General features: G+C 43.7%; 1 protein-coding gene across 2 annotated transcripts in view; it reads right to left on the reverse strand.

Annotated features, from left to right (window-relative positions):
• Window positions 1-17,231, reverse strand: part of CGNL1 (cingulin like 1) — a 413,622-nt gene that overhangs the window by 245,286 nt on the left and 151,105 nt on the right. The window lies entirely within an intron of this gene.

Raw genomic sequence — 17,231 nt, forward strand, 5'->3', positions numbered from 1 at the left:
ATCAACAGTATCTGCAAAAATCTCTGAATGCCAGCATAGGCAGTGACAGTGAAAGACTTCTCTGGATACCAGAATCTTCAAGGTCTGCAAACATCTTTGATTGCCAGTATCGACAATGATTAATGTCTGCAGTCATTTTTGGGTGCCAGATCTCTACATGTCCGAATTTTCACTATGTATAAACTAGTCCGGATGCCTGAATTTGTCATGCTCTGTGGACATTTTAGGATGCCAGAATCTTCAGTGCCAGCAAACATTTCTGCAGCTCCAGTATTGACGCAGACTGCAAACCTCTCTTCTGGATACAAGAATCGGTAGGTTCTGGACACCTCGACGGCAGTATTACTGCCTGCTGCTCTGCCGGAAGCTAGTAGTGTCTGCAGATGTTAGATTCCAGTTTTGAGTTTGACTTGCAAGTGCAGTCTGGATGGAATGTCAATTATACGAACGATAGTGGCTGGACCTTTTCTTATCTCGTGGGCTTGTTTCCTGGAATTTCTTTTCAGATTGGACTGTTGGGCGGGGACTGCCTTATAAGCAACAGCTCGTGCTGGAGCGGAGTGGCTCGGCTCGTGGTTCTCATCGCTTTGGCCCTGCAGTGAGCCCCTCTCCCTCCACCTTCTGTTTCTGATTAACCAGGCCCACCCTTACCTTCTGTAGAGATAATCACCAATCACTGGCCCATTTAACAACGCACGTGTCGACTTGGAGTAATGAGCCCATTCCCGCGTGCCACGGACTGTCGCGGGGAGTGGCGCGTACAGGGTGTGTTGCCACAGGTGGAGGCAGATGGGAAGGTGCACGTTTGTGGAGTGACAACGAGGTGGGAGTTTTGCACTCACAGGTGGAGGGGTGGTTGAGGAGACGGACATGCATTAGTGTGCATGGAAGTAAGTGGAAATCTAGTGAAGAAAAAGAAACTAATTTCCCGGGAGCTTCCGATATGATCTGGAGCCGACAGGGGGAGGGAGGGATGGAAAGTGAAAGCGTGCCATGCGCGCGCTATGTTGAAACGCCAGCCCTACGCGGGGACAGGAGATGTGCACGCGTACGGAGTGCACATCTCCTGTCCGTACGTGTGCACATCTCCTGTCCCCCTTCCGCCCACAAAGTGACAATAGATCTTGCCAAGGCGAGCAGTGCATGCCCTGCGTTGTAAGGCAAGACCTAAAACATAGGAGTCGGTTGCCCAAAAACTAAAACGTAGCTGAAAGTAAATCATGCAACAGGACAATGATTCAAACATGCCACTAAATCGAATACAGAGTATCTGAAAAGAAAAGAATCAGGGTTGTGAAACAGTTAAACCAAAGTTCAGACATTTCTAACAGAAGAACTGATTTACCCAAAAATGAAGTACTTTCATGAACCTTACTCTAACTTTTTCCATGTTCTGTTTCCAATTCCCACCTATAACAGCTTAAATGCTAGTATAACATGGAAATCCCACCTTTCTACCCATCAGTTTTTCCACCAAGGCGCACTGCACTTTCTGGAATCAAACATAGATGGATAAGTATGTACTGTTATGAACAACTTACTACATTACTGCTATAATTGCTGCTATGAAGGTGCCAAATGTTGCTGAATCCAGGAGTGCACTTTTTCACGCAAGAATTCTGAATGTTGGCTGATATTTTTATTCAATAAATGATGACAAAGTGAAACATGTGGGTATTATTTATCACAAAGTTAAATGTATCAACTGTTAGGATTTGCTGAGGACTATAAGAAGGTTATGGTGTACTTTCTTTTCTGTACATTACGATAGGCCACATGTACAAACATTTCCTTGTGTGACATTGCAAACAGCTATTTTTTAGCGAGTCGTGAAACAACATGTAAAACCGTGTCTAAGACACTGTTTCCAATTCCCAAATGGTTTGCAAGGGACCTGCCTCATTAATTTTCCTGAGGCGGTAGCAATTTGCGGCTCATTGGGAATGGCTGGTACTCGCAGGGATGGTGGCCTGCTGGGGTCAGTGACTGCTATCAATAAAGCAGTTTTTTTCCCTTTTAAATGCAACTAGTTTTCCTTAAAGGAAAATGGGATGAAGTTACAAAAGAAAAATTAAACTCTTCTTTTTTATTTTTTAAGAGTAGGCAGTGGTCCGTTTACACCTGGCTTGCCACCTACTTGAAGTAGGCGTTAAACTGCAATTGTTTGGCAACCGCATGCAGGTCGCAAAACAATCATATAGCCCCATGCTACTCGCTCTTAGAAAGGGACGCTCTTGGCATGCCCCTTTTTAATGGCGACTCACAAACCCTAATTTGCAAGTCGGTAACAGATTATCGACACGCAAAATAGGGTTGGTACATGCTACAGACCGTATTAGCGGTTGCAGATGGCCCAATTCACTGTTTGCAACCGGTCGTACATGTGGCCCTTTAAGCCATCAGTTTATAGGGTGTGTCACAATTTATGAACACTGATGACAACTAGCCCCAGGTAATGAAATCCAGTTCTAGAGATCACGGACCCGTTCACAAAGAATACCTACATGCAGTGGTCTATAAATGAAAATAGGTGAAACAGTTCCTATCTATGGTAGAATCACATCGAACAAGAATGTCTTTCATGACCTATTGTTTGAAATAATTGGAAACTTGATAACTTGCCATGGAATACCATTATGTGAAAAATTCAAACGAGCTGTCACCACAATCATTAAATGCCGAATTAAAGGCAAAGGATTGAAAAAATCAGCGTGTTCAAAACACGCAGATCACCTACAGTCCCCTACTCATCGGAACTACTAACCATATATAGACATTTGCAGTTTTACAAAGCTAGAGTAATCATTTCAGGGGAAACTGGTCAAAGGAGAAAAACAAATTAAATGAATTACATGTTGGTAAAGAAGTCTCAAGTAGGGCTGTATTTTGCATCTATCACATGAAATGGAGCAGGTCCTTTATCAGAGCAAAAAAACACTAAATGTTCTTATCAATCTAAAAATCACTAGGGGTGGGTGGATCTAACGGAGTTTCACTCTGCGGAGGTACATATAAACTACGCAAAAGTCCATGAAGTTCTGCAAGCAGTTGCACTGATTTTTAGCGGTGGGCGTTTGTTCCGCACTGTGAAATTAGCGTGAGCAGCACCACGTGATGGGTCAGAGGGTGCTGCTTCTTTCTGCCACTCGAGTAGATTTTCTACTTGAGCAGCAGCTTTTTCAGCACAAATGGCTGTGGCGTGAGGGTGACCTGATGCGGCCAACTGTACTGTGAAATCTAGCTGGGAGGCGTGCTAGCTCCTGAAAACAGTGCTGGGGACGCAACTTCTTGCTCACCAACTTAACGTTGGAGAGCTTTGCGCAAGAAAAAAATCCGCCACACAACAGTTGGTGGAGTTTAATTGGAATGCTGCGTTCCGAGCGGAATGGGCAAAACTAGACATATTCCATCAGCGGGCCAAAATTATTCATCAACCCCTAAAATCACACAACCTATATAAAAGAATTAGTTTATTACCTTCGATAACGCTGTGGTGGATACTCGAAAATGTGATTCTTCTGCTTAGAATATTCTCAAGTGCCTGGCTGGATACAGAGAATTTTGTACCATTGCATCCAAGTGCCGCTAGGTGGAATTGTGTGTCTCCGTGCTGTTTCCATACTGCTCTGGAAGTGACGGATAGGAGCCGTAAATAAGCGCCACCCCTATGCTTCGAAGTCAGTTTCTTGTCTTTTCTATTTTAGGCCCTCAGACAAAGAGTGGACAATTGTTGGTAACAGCATAATGAATACGAACTAGGGACATTTTTAGATTTTAAAAAGAGGCCACTCAACAGAGCTGAGAGTCAGGAGGGCAGTGAGTATTCTGCTGTTAGATAGAGAATCCACCAGAAAGACCATTTCTGAGGGCAAGTAATTGGTTCTTCTGATGGATAGGACTGACTTCAGATTCCTTACTTTGGAACAGATACAAAAGTAGTATCTCCCCAAGGTGGAGAGTCTGGAGTGCGCTCAGACCAAAATGTCTGGCAGAACCAAGCCGGTGAAGTGTCCTTTGACACCAACCTAGCAGATGAGGCAATAGTGTTTTGTTAAAGTATGCACAGACACCCTTGTTGCAACCTGACAGCTCAATGGTAGCAGCATTGGCCTGGAAAACGCACAAAACGTTGACAGTCTACTTGATGGGCCTAAGCACTATTTATGTAAGAGTTTAAAGCCTTTTTGGAATTTAACCAATGGAGCCTCTCCTCCTCTTTTGAGGAATAAGGAGGAGCAAAGAATGCTGGCAAAGTGGCACACTGCCCAACATGGATGGAGTCACAAATCTTGGTAAGAAGGCCGCCAAGTCCTCAGTACCAATTGTATGCAGAAACAAAATGGTGCAGAGAGGTTTCACTAATGGTGCCTGCAAGTTCACTCACACGACGAGTTGACCAACACAATTAGGAAAACAGTCTTCAAGGTCAGGAGACACAACTAGCTGCTATGCATGGGCTTGAAAAGTGCACATATGAGGAATGTCAAGACCAAGTTAAGGCCCTACTGTGCAGTAATACGAGTATCAAATATTTCACAAATCTCATCACAACCGACGATTTGAACAAGGAAGATTGGTTCGACAAATACAGAAAGACGAAAACTGCCAACAAATAACTTTTTACAGTGACCACTGCAAGGCCTTCCTGGGTCAAGGACAAAACAAACAAAAGGATGTCTGCCAGCTTCACTTGCAACTGGTCAGCATGCTAGGCACCACACCAGGTTATGAACTAGTTTCCGGGCCCAGCTTAGATGGATTTCGAAACAAAACTGTCTGGAGGGGAGGATAACATCTACCTCCTCAGGGAGAAGATTGAAAACAGTTAGCTTTCACGACTCAATCTCCACTGATGAAGCTGTACATTGTGCAGATTTGGGTGGAAGGTTCTATCCTGCAGCTTAGACTTGAGGTCCTCCTGAAATGGTACCTTATCAGAGTACAGATGCTCATGATCTGGAGCTTTGGGCACCACAATCTCCTGTCCCAATCCAGAGACCCATGGATGACTTGGGCCCAGTCGTTCTTGATCATCTTCAGAACTTGGGGCAGGAGAGGTAGCAGTAGGAATGTGTACACAAGTCCCTTGCTCCATTCTAGATGGAATACATGCCTTTGTGAGCACTCTTGCGGATGACACAGACACTCAAAATGTTCAACACTATGCATTCATGACGGTGGCAAAAAGATCTATCAAGGGTAACCCCCCAGTAGAGGAAGACAATCAGCACCAGCTTGGGATGTAAATGCCACTCTCAATCTGCCATGCAGTGTCTGCTCAGTTTGTCTGCTCTAGAATTTAGGGAAATTGCCTAGTGGTTGGCAACCAGAAAGATGCACTGGTGGTCTACCCACCCACAAAAGCGTAAATCCTCCTTGCACAGGACCCAGGACCACAATCCTCCCTTCTTGCAGCAGTACCACATAGCAGTGGTGGTGTGTGTGCTTACATGTATTAGCCTCCTCTTAATGGATGGCTGGAAAGCCTTCAGTGGAAGATTAATGATCTGTAGCTCCAGTAGGTTGATGTGGAGCCAGCCCTCCATTGGAGACTGGAGAGTTCTGATCTCAACTGTCCCCCAGGTGACCCCCACAAACCAGTAAAAAGCCATTCATCACCACGTTCAGCTCTGGTTGGGGAGGGAGAGCAGCCTGCCACACGACCAACTGTGACTAGTCATCCATCAATGCAGATCTTGAGCCATCTCCTCTGAGACCTGGATGGTGTCGGAAAGGCAACTGTGATGCAGGGTTTATGTGCCACCTGGCATCGTTAATAAAGAGGAAGCATGAGGCTTTGAGGCCAAGAAGACTCTCAGCCACCCACACATGGATCCAGGATCGAGCATGAAACATTGGAATCATAGCCTCAATATGCTAGACTCATTGCTACGGAGGAAAAGCCCTGAACTCAGTGTCCGGGATCATCCCAATGAAGGCAAGCCTCTGTGAGGTAATCAGGTGGGACTTCAACTAATTTATAGTGAAACCCAATGAAGGTAAAAGTTCAGTCATCCATAGGAAATCCATAAAGGAATGCCACAAGCCGCCGTCAGCAGCCAGTCATCAAGCTATAGGAATACAGGAATTAACCACCTCAAAAATGGGCAGTGACCACCACCGCATTCGTGAACACCCTATGGGCACAGGTGAGGTTGAAGGGGAGAACAGAAAACTGTAAATAACCTTGGCCCACCTTGCACCACAGGTAACGCCTGTTGGACTGCAAGGTGGGTATAGGAAAATATACCTGTTGCATGTCCAAGGACACCATCTAGTCAACTAGGTCTACAGCAGATAGGATCTGAGCCGATGTGAGGAGCATTTAGAATGTGTCCTTCTGCTGGAAGTTCAGGATCCATGGTTCACAATAGGGCTGAGCCTTTCGTCCTTTTTTACAATGAGAAAATTGTGAGAATAACAATCTCCATCTTTCTCAGAGTTGGGTATCCTTTATATGGCACCCCCTCGAAGAGCAACAGGCTTGCATCCTCCTGTAGCAGGACAGACATAATCTCTGCACAAATTTGTTCTGGTGTGGGAGGATATCTGGTGAGGATGAGAAAAAGGGTGGGGTGTAGTCTGTTTGACCGATTTGCAAGACCCATATTGCAGGACTTGATGGATTGTCAACCGCGGTGGAAGTACTGAATTCAGCCCCGAAATGGTTGGTCATGTGTTCCTGAGAGCAAACTACAGTGGCTTTTTGGTCTTTGTAACAGGGGAAAGGAATTGGAGGAGTGGTGCCCTGCACTGCACTGCACATTGCTTGTCAGACTGGATCAGCAGCCCCTAAAAGACAGAGCTGTCTGCTGCATCACTGGCTGGGAAGGCTCATCTCTTAAGAGGAAACATCTATCAAATGGCATGTCCATTCGCACAGCCTCTACATCACTGGAGAATCTGAGGGACCACATCCAGGTATATCTACAAAGGACAAAACTACTACCAACCAGCCTACCATTGCAATCCATGGTATTAAAACCAGTGTGATAACATACTTGGCCGCTTCCTGCCTGACAATGTATCGTCTGAGCCAGAAATGCCAAAGGTCCTCACAGTCTGACAGCAAGATCCCGCTGGCCATGTCCCAAAGGGCATGTGTGTATCATCCCAATAGACAGACTGCGTTTATGGATCTCAGTGCCATGCAGGTAGAGAAAAATGTAAATTTCCCAAAGACATCAATCCTTTTGGATTCTCTGTCCGGAAGATTGATTGGAAATTAGTTAGGCTTCACCTTACTGGTCCAGGCCTTTCCAATAAGGCTCTCTTGAGTGGGGTGCTTTATTAGAAAATCCACATCAAAAGGTACCTATGTACAGCCTCTGACCACCTGTATGCTAACTAGGAGGGCAAGACTATGGCTTCAACCAGGTTACCATCAGTGTATCTGTGAGGGCATAATTAAATGGCAGCAAAGGCACAGATGTCGGGGAAGGGTGTAGAATTTTGATCAACACATATTAGTCTCAGTGGTGGGCAGCTGTAATTCTATTAAGTCTGCTGACTTCCGAACCACCACTGGAAACTAGGCACTTTCTTTCACTGGTAGCTCATGTGGGAAGTCAAGCTTGTCTCAGGGGAGGTATTACGCCCACTGGTGTTTTGTAAAACAAGGTTGAAAGCATCATCAGTGTAATGAGAGGGGAACAAGCCATCCTCTTCACCATCACCTATCATCACCACCACCAATATCCTGGGGTATGCCCTGTTCCTCCACAGGGTCAGAATCATAACCAAAAAGAGTGGAGCCTCTGCCGAGAGCTGAAACATGCTAGGGGCACAGGGTTAGAATCCGGGTGCATGACAACAGGTTGTACTTTTGTAATCTCATAGCACATCTTCAGTTGAGCATGAGCTGATGTCAGTTCGGGATCCAACATAGGCATCAGGATGCGATCATCCACTGCCTTCAGTGTGGCAGAAACCAGGATGGATCGAGAGGCTGGGTTGGAAGTTGTACTGGAGTTGGTACAGGCCCAGTAACAAGTCCTGACAGAGGCACCAGGGAGGGGACCGCAGTTGGTAACTGGAAGTTTGTGTGATTCAGTAGTGACCTGAATGCAACTGGAATTGAAGAACCCTCGTGCCCACTCTTTGCAATCAAAACGGTGGGATGGGGTAGAGTCCTGTTTTGCTATTTTAAGTTTGCTTTTGACCTTGGACTGCAACTTACCAGAGGACTTCGAGCAGAAGTGGTGCGGTTATGGGAATGGCCCTTGACCATGACCGAGACCAGGCCCGTGACTTGAAGTGGGAGCATTATCTATGTGAAGACTGCAACTTCTTGTGTTCAGTGACTTGCAACTTCATTTTCTGGTCTCAGATTTACATCAGATTCATTATTCCCACAACTTAAGTGGTGTCCTGAGCCAAGCCACAAAAAGCACACCTGGTATATGCCTGAGATCGACATCTTCCTCTAGCCGTGGCACGGATTAAATCCTATAGTTTTCAGTATATGGTTTATTCGTTTGGGTGATTAAGTCTTGCCCGTGCATTGATTTCTCTTGCTACTGGGCACTAATTTAAAAGAATTCCTTTATTTACCGACTTTTGATTAGTCGTCTTCGTATTATGAACCGGAACAGCTGATACCCTCCTGATAAACTGAGCCTTGAACTTACGGCCATAACGCTGCATTGGTTAACTTATGGAGAGCGTTCCTGTGCATCTCCTGCATTGATGCTTATTCTCAATTTATTTGCTTACAACATCCATTGATTGCGATCGCCGTTCAGCAATCCTTGCGATTTTCTTGGGATTTGTTGACTACATGACTTCAGCACTTCTTAAAAACTGTAGCCATTGTCCTGATGATGACCTTTATTGAACAAGGTCGAAACGCCGTCGACATTCCAGTGTAATTTACGGCCACCGCAGGATTAAATCCTCAAAACAAATTATTTATTGTATTCGTGTTGATTGTTATTGTTTGTCTCTATTTTGCGCCGCTTCACGCTGTATATACATATCACTTGTGTCACTGCACTTATCACTTGCACTGAGCACGGTCAGTACACAATTGGTGTGTTTTTTGGCTACTTTCATTCAGTTGTAATATAGTGCTGTCCGAACTATTTGCATAATAATAATGCTTTTTTTCTTATCTTGGTCTCCTGTTTTCCTTCCTTAATGATTTATGCATTCACTTGAATTGCCTTTGTAATTACTGGTTGAGACATTGTTGTTTTGCTATCATAATTCACCCGGTCTCAACTGGGTAAACGGGTTTACTACTGTTTTACGTTCCTCCATAGTTTTCAGTATAGGCATCCTTTTCTAGCACACTATGGAAAAGTTTTGAGGTCGTCGGAAAACTGACTAAGTGGGGAGTAGAGCTCCAGGTCTGCGTCGGAAGGCATAGAAAGAAAGATCTGACTTCAGAGTGCAAGAGTGGTGTTTGTACAAGGATTTACTCCATCACTTCCGGGCGGGATGGAACCATCGCAGAGCCGAATAACGCCACCTAGCAGTGCACCCAAGCACTTCTACAATACTCTCCGGATCCAGTCTGGCACCCGAGAGATCTTCTAAGGTGAGGAATCTGTGGTTACAAGTATCCATCGGAATGAGTCTCTATGTTGTAACTCTTTAGGTTGGTAGACAAGATTTGACAATGCATTCTCTTTAAGCCAGCACTGATTAGGACAGTATGATATGCAACCTACAAGTGGTCTCAATCTTTAAAAATAAATAAAAAAAGAGAACATTTATAGCATAGAGGCCTATTCACCAAGGCATTTTGGAGTAAGTAAGCACTCCTGTAGACCTTTTATACATACTCTTGCATGGCTTTGTGAAGGTTTCCCAAAACATCTATAATGGGAAAATACTTCTGTAGTACTACTTCTCGTACTCATAAAAGCTTTTATGAATCACCCCAATATAACTTGCATTTGCCTATGCACTTTATTGTTGCTGGTTCTAGAGGTGATATGATTTCATTAAGCATAATAAAAACAAACATCCACCTTGTAAACTCCTCCATGCTAGACACATTATACGTTGAAAAATGTGCTGCAAAATAAACGGGATTCACTGCGACTTGAAATACAACGTACGTAGTCTAGCTGTGTTATTAGCTCTCAAGGTATTTCGACAGGGGGAGGCTGCTTGTGTGTTCTACACCTTCATTGTAGGCTCTTGTATCAGTGAATATATAAACAAGTCAACAAGAGCCTTGCGGCTAAAGAAGAAACGGCGAACAGTGCTGAAGTTAAGTAATTAAAGGAGTTACTCATGACTCCACTGTATTGTGCAACTTTCCACAGGTGAAACTAGGTGCATTTTGGTAGCATACAAACAAATTCAGTGCGATGCACACTCAGCAAGCAAATTAAATAACCAATTCTTGAGACAACATATTAATATTCGTATCAGTATTAATAATAGTGTTAATATTTTATTGTATTAAAGACAATATCCCAAAACGCACTGAGACCGCAACTAGTAGAAAAATATGCACCAAAACTGTGCTTTAAATGAAGAGAAAAAAACATCTGAAACTAGCCTAGAAACTTTCTACTGGCCAAGGTGGAAGATGAGATAAAATTCAGTGTCCTTAGTACAATACGTAAGGCCCTTCGATTAACAACAATGATAGGTTGAGAAGACACCAGTGCGTCCCCCAGGAACAGACAGGAAAGCTCCAACCAAGCAATAAACTCAATCCCACAACAAAATTTCAAGAAGCAAAAACATAGGGTCAAGGGTCTTTGCATACAGGGCACCATGCTTTGATCCACCCTAAATTCATCATCAGTTAAACCACCTACTCTTTAAGTACCTCCTCGAAACCTATCCTATCAAAAAACCTTTGATGGTCACACTTGAAATACAAACGCTATTACTCTGTAATGCCAGATTAGAAAATGCACAAATTCTTTAGTCAGATGCACAGTGCTGACCTATGGCATAGACACTGCATTCAAACTGGTTACCCACCTCTCCTAATAGTATCTACATGCGACCTACCCCACCTGCGTTTGGTGATCCATTTGGAATGGAATGTCAAGTGACTGCATTGCAACAACTTGGATATTACAGAAAATAAAAAAAGAAATAAGTCCCTAGTCTTGTATATCTTGTAAGTAAACTTTTCGTTCTTTTAAACAGCAGTGGGAGAAGGACTAATATCAGTTTTATAGCAGTATCATTGAAACCAACAACTGGACACATTTAGGAGAAGTCGTAAGGAAAATTACAAACTCAGGAAGGGTACAGAAAGTCTATAGAGAACAAAAGGTAATGATTCAAGGACCCAAGGAAAAAGACAAGAAAAGGGAGTGTTTCTACAAGTAAACCGGCATGGTTAAATCCAAGCATCAGTGCAGAAAACAGAAGCTATTAAAGACAAAGAGAGGTGTGTTTTCAACACAGGGGTGGTACATTCATTTCCTTCGTCTTGCGTCATTAGTCTAATGACATGGTAGGTCCAGTCAAAGTACATAATTACTGTCGTCATTTCAATGGTGTGATGCCAAGGACGCAGCTGTAGTAGTCTGGTCATCGCAAGACCGGTGTAGTTTTTGCACGGCAGCCCCACATTTCTACTGCCCACTGCTTCAATATTTACCTGAGCATAGGAGTAGAGACTGTACTATTTCTGTGACCTGGGCAAACTCCTTCCACTACTGGGCTTGGTGTCTGGCACTGCGGTGAACTGTAAGACTCTTTCTTATGAAGCGTGTGATACTTAAGGTGTTTCTAGGAAGGAAAAAGTGGCCTGCAGATGGCAAAGGAATGAACACTGGGAAACATGTCTTTTTCAGCCCCCATATCGAGCTATAACTTCCATATTGTTGAGAAGAATGGAATACATAATATGAGCATAAGAGAGCAGCACTTTCGATGCCCCAGCCACAATGTAGTGTAAGCAGGTTGCACCTGGGGACATTTATGAGAAAATCAAATTTAGGATGATTGAATACTTGTACCACTAAGGTCAACAACAGTATTCCTTCCAAGCAACAATAAATACCAATACAATGCACATTACACAACACTCTATATATGCGCCAAACACAACTCAGGTGTTCCATTTAGATTGGTACTAAAGAACTCACAATAGTAAACAACACAAACAACTAGTGTGCACACTTCCCTGTTCCATTAGGTAACAGGCAATATGCAGCAGAATATGTTAGACAGAACACTGAACATACAACACAGGCCAGACATTCCCTACAGTTGGCTGTAAAGGAGTTCCCAACAGCACCAATGATAGCCGTAAGCAATCACAACACAACAGAGCACGTTAGTTATAACCAGGTGCAAACATCCAACAGACTTCAGAGGCAGCACATATTTTGGCGCCTTAATGAGCTCATAACAGCACCCTACTCTAAATAAAAATATACCTCTCCAGTCCCATACATAACACAATAAACGAACTCCCACCCAAAAACCCACAACTAGAACGATTTACGGAACAATTCTGTATTATTTTCAGTAAAATTAATGAACACATACACACGGATACAAGCAAAGGCTGACAAAAGATGAGTTAAAGGAAGATAGGTCCAACCCACTCACATACGCCAATGGGGTTGAGCCTGTGTCTAATTGTGAGCAGGAAGAAAATAAACTAACCCCCAGCTTATCCGTGGTCACCATCCCCATTCTCATCTCCACATTTAGAGTAACAAAGTGACCTTTAATCTATACCCCAACCAGCATTTTGCGTCTAAGGTCTTATTTCTCCCCCCTGTGGGTTGCATGTTCCTCACCACCCGCTTCTCCAGAGTCCTGAACCCATACTGATCTGGGATGCAGAACAGAGCTATTTGGGGCACGTGATTTCTCTGAATGCAGTTGACAGAAGGCTAAACAGAGTTTCCAAAGAGGTTCAAAAGCAGTCTTTTTGTTTACTAAGGTCAATGAGCATCTACTCTAAACGTATTTGCTCTTATATGAGGTATATCCGCGTTCTATTGGAAGGAGTATCTTCGGAGCTAGTTTCCATAGGAACAACGTGATAGACATCCCCTTCAGGACCATTGTTGAAAGGACAGTCTATCCGCCATGCCACCCCCAATATTAGTTATGCTGGCAGTCTGGACAGTGAGATTTTAAACATTGCTTTTACATCATCTAGCACTTCAGTCAAGTAGCGCTTGAGCTGGGGACAGTGTCACAGCAAGTACAAAAGAGCAGTAGCCCACACATTTCCTCCAACATGCCATATATCCTGTTTTATCCTACTTAAGAATTTTCTCAGGCAAATGGTATCAGTACGTCAATATTTTTGTGAGAGGTTTTCTGTGTGCCATGCTGCCTGCCCCAACTCTATCCCTGTATAGTATTTCGCTCCACTCAGTCGGTCAGCTGCTTACCCAATTCATGTTTCCATCTCTTCTGTCCTGCTGTTTTAACATGTGTTATTTTGGCCTTAAGTTTCCCGCTTTGTTTCTCTTAATGCAGAAAAGTTGCTTTAACCTCAAAAAAGTATACTCCGCCCTGTTCACATCTAGTGCCTTAAGCTGGGCACACACCTCTGCTAATTTGCACCATATTGGTTGGGAGCCTGTCATTTTATGTCTCCTCTTCAAATCTCCAACTTGTTTCACAAGGTCTAGGCAGTTTATCATGCTTATCTTTATTGTTCTTGGCCAACACTGAGATCATGGAACCCCTAATAAAGGCAGGCTTTCAGAGCATCCCATAGTGTGTATGTTGGTCCCTTCCAAGTTATTGGCAAGGGCCTCCACAAATTGGGTTTTGTATTTGTATGGTCATCCCTCAATCTCCACAGCCCTGCAGCTGTTGTGTGTGGAGGTGTGATGTCACCCGGCATACGATATGTTTCTGCATCACTAAGTAAAATTAATAATTTCTGCTATTTGGATTCTGAACCCCATAGAGATCTGAGAGGCCCTGTTCCCCAAGCCACTGCCTGCCCAATTATGACAGCTCCACTCCTTGCCCCATTCTTTGTGCTAATCTATCTACTTTTCTGTCTAGAACTATACTAGGATCCTCACCTTTGAAGACTTCCTTATTTAAATGTTGTAGAATATTGGGAATCATTTTTTGAGAACATTTTCCAGTCCTTCGTTAGGTGCTTAAATAGAAGCCACTGTAAATGAGTAGCTCCCATTTACAAGTAGGGTATCAAGGGCCCTACCCGTGATATTGTTAAGAAGAATTAGTAAATAAAACGGCAGTCTCCCTTCTTCCAAGGGACAGAAGACAATCTGTGGAGAAAAACATTTGTACTGTAGCCATGGCCAATCTTTCTACCACAGGTGTGTCTCCTGTGGAAAGTGGTTTCACTGCTGGAGGCCTACAAACCTGGGAGGAAAGCTTACCTCTTAGCTGGGGAGTTCAGCTCTCTGACATGAAGACTAGTGATTTTTAGGAAGTTCAAATATTGAAAGTCAGCATGCTTGACCCTGTCACATCTATACCCTTGGCGTCAAGTAAACAGGCAACCTAGGATCTGTGATTGTGCTGGGCGGATGGTTTTCCCCATCTTCAACTCCAAATTTTCATTACTAATAAGTAAATTAACACATTAAACGTCACCTACCCTACACATATAGGATTTCTGCAGTGGCCGAAGCCAACCCTCTTTTGGGCACAGAAAGATTCCACCAGCTTCTCAGCTAATGCAACTTTTCAATGAACACCCCCACACCCCTGGCCCAGCCACTGATACAACCATCCCCCCGGGTCACCTCCTTCACCTGTGTCAAATGGGAGAGTCTGAAGGCTGAAAGTCTGCATACATGGTGGGTCTATCACCTCAGTGTTCTTGAGTTGTAGCTGGGGAGCCCGCACTTCAAAGCTGCTGCAGCACTGCCTGCCACTCAGTCTCCATCGCCCCCCAAACATCTGATTCAATTTGTTGCTCTTCTTCTGGACTCTATCATTTGTAAGGATATGCATGCCTGTAGCATTTGTGTGTTTTGGAAAGTTCTCGGGGTTGAGAATCCTCATGCGAGTCTTATATGCCAAGAAGTCCACCATTGTCTGTAAAGGATGTAAACAGGTGTTGGGTGCCATCCCATGAAAATATGATGAAAAAAGTGTGCCTCCCCCCCCCAATCATTATTTGTCTCAAGAAAATTATTATTGGTTGGAACCCTTCTGAAGAGTGGTTGCTGAAAAGTCTTGTATGTGGTGTATGTTGTTGCCTTCTAACTGGACCGAGTTTGCAGCCTCAGTCACCATCATGATTGCTTCTTTGTCTTGCAAGTTATGAACACACTTTGGAATGTTCAAGGTGGAGTTCTGCTGGTGGGCACCCAGGCCAACTTTATATGTGCAGTCTAGGCAGCTATCCTCCTCCTTCAGGTCGTATTAGATGTGTAGGGACAGTCTGTTCAAGTAGGTCTTGATATCCCCTCCTGTTGCATCTCATGAGACTCACTGTATCCTTATGTCCGGACGCCTTGAGCGATTTTTAAGATCTTCCAGGTGCAAATCAACATGTTGATCACTTAGTGCGAAGAACTCTTGCTGGAGAGCCTCAGGTTCTCCCACTCTCGTATGCCGGCACTTTACCAAAGTTTTTACTCTGTGGCTCAGCGTCATCACATGCTACTTGATGACTTGCAAATCCCTGGAGAAGTTATCCCGCAGCCAGGAGATGTTGTCCTAAGTTCCTCTATTAAACTCCTCCATGAAAGAGTGAGACGAGGGGGTTTGAGACTGCACTCCCTTCAACACCTGCTTTCAGAACTTGGGTCTATAGATTGAAAATGGCTAAAATCTTGAGGCAAATTAAAACAAAGCTGAATTGATCTACCTAAGAAGTAAAGGAACATTTCCCTGACCCAAGCATTACCTTGATATGTTTTCTTTTGCTCTGTAATGTGCTTTTGCAGCCTTGCTTCCTAAAACTCCAGCCTAAATGTAAGGAGAACATTTTATACCCCCTTCTCTACCTCATCACGGATTCCCACCTTAACCAAGCTGTAATGTCCTTTTGAGAATCAAACACAGACTAATAAATAAATTGTCTTCTAGGAAGGCAAGTGGTGACTGCTCAACACTGGCCACCATAGTAAGTGAGCCAAAGAAATGCTTTTCCTGTGAACTCAACCTTCCTACGGGATTTCTACTGAAGACTCTGAAACGCATTTGGGCGCTTGCACTCGCGGACACACACACAAACACACACACACACACATGCGCTCTGTAATTCTGGGCTTGTGAGAGTATTGTAATCTCTGTGAGATTGTGTTTGCATCTAACACCAAAACAGGTTCTCAAATTCCGGTCCTGAGCGAAGGACCAAGCATTGTTAATAAATGTTCTGATCATTCGTTAGTTAAATATCACACAGAAACCATGGCTATATTAGTAGACTGGCAAAATTATCAAATAGCGACTGCAAAACATACTCCGGAATCTTTTATGCAAGGGTTCATAAACAAAATAATCTGAAAAGCTGTCATAGGCTGGCTTGGCTTTTTGGCTTCCTAAATACATGACTAAAGCCCAATTGTGAATAATATAAATATAATTATCACTTGGTACTCGCAAACTGATAAGCACTGGGGAAAAGTGTAGGCTTTCTAAAGAACAATACGTTGCCACCAATGAATCTTTGTGATCTTTTCTAGTAGCACTTCTAACTTTGCACAGTTTGGTGGCACAGTGGACTAATGTATACATTGTGGGGATCTGTGTTTGACCTCTTGGTCCAGTTTAAACCCTGGAAGGTCTACTTAGCCTTTCATCCTTCCTATGTCAAAAAAATGACTACCACCGAGTTATTTAACAATAAACCTCTGCTATTCAGTGCCTAGATACCTTTCTGAGTGTGCATGAGCTTTACCAATACACCTTATATTTTGATCAAATCAGCACTATGTGGTGGTTAGTGCTGGATGAAAATACTGAATTTCATGCGAGAGGACAGAACATATACGTTTAATATCTAGCCTATTGGACAGACTAGTACAGCACGAAACATTCAGATTCCCCTCACTGCTTCAGATAGCCCCCCCCCCCCCCCATGAGTGAACGAGAAACAAGATGCACAAATGGACATTGTTCTTCCTGTAATCGCCACCGCCTCCTCTAAGCTTTGTATTGTTTTTTGCTCGTTACAGATTTAAGCTACACGATGCTTCAGATCTGACTTCATGGGATTATTAACACAAATGAAACTTGACTAACAATTAACTGACCTCTTCGAGAGTTCCCAACAGAATAGTCAGGACACAGCAGTCCTCGCAAGTGCCATCAGTTCTCATGCATTTCATTCACGGCTT

Source organism: Triturus cristatus, chromosome 3_1, assembly GCF_964204655.1.
Source record: "Triturus cristatus chromosome 3_1, aTriCri1.1, whole genome shotgun sequence".
NCBI classification, from domain to species: domain Eukaryota; kingdom Metazoa; phylum Chordata; class Amphibia; order Caudata; family Salamandridae; genus Triturus; species Triturus cristatus.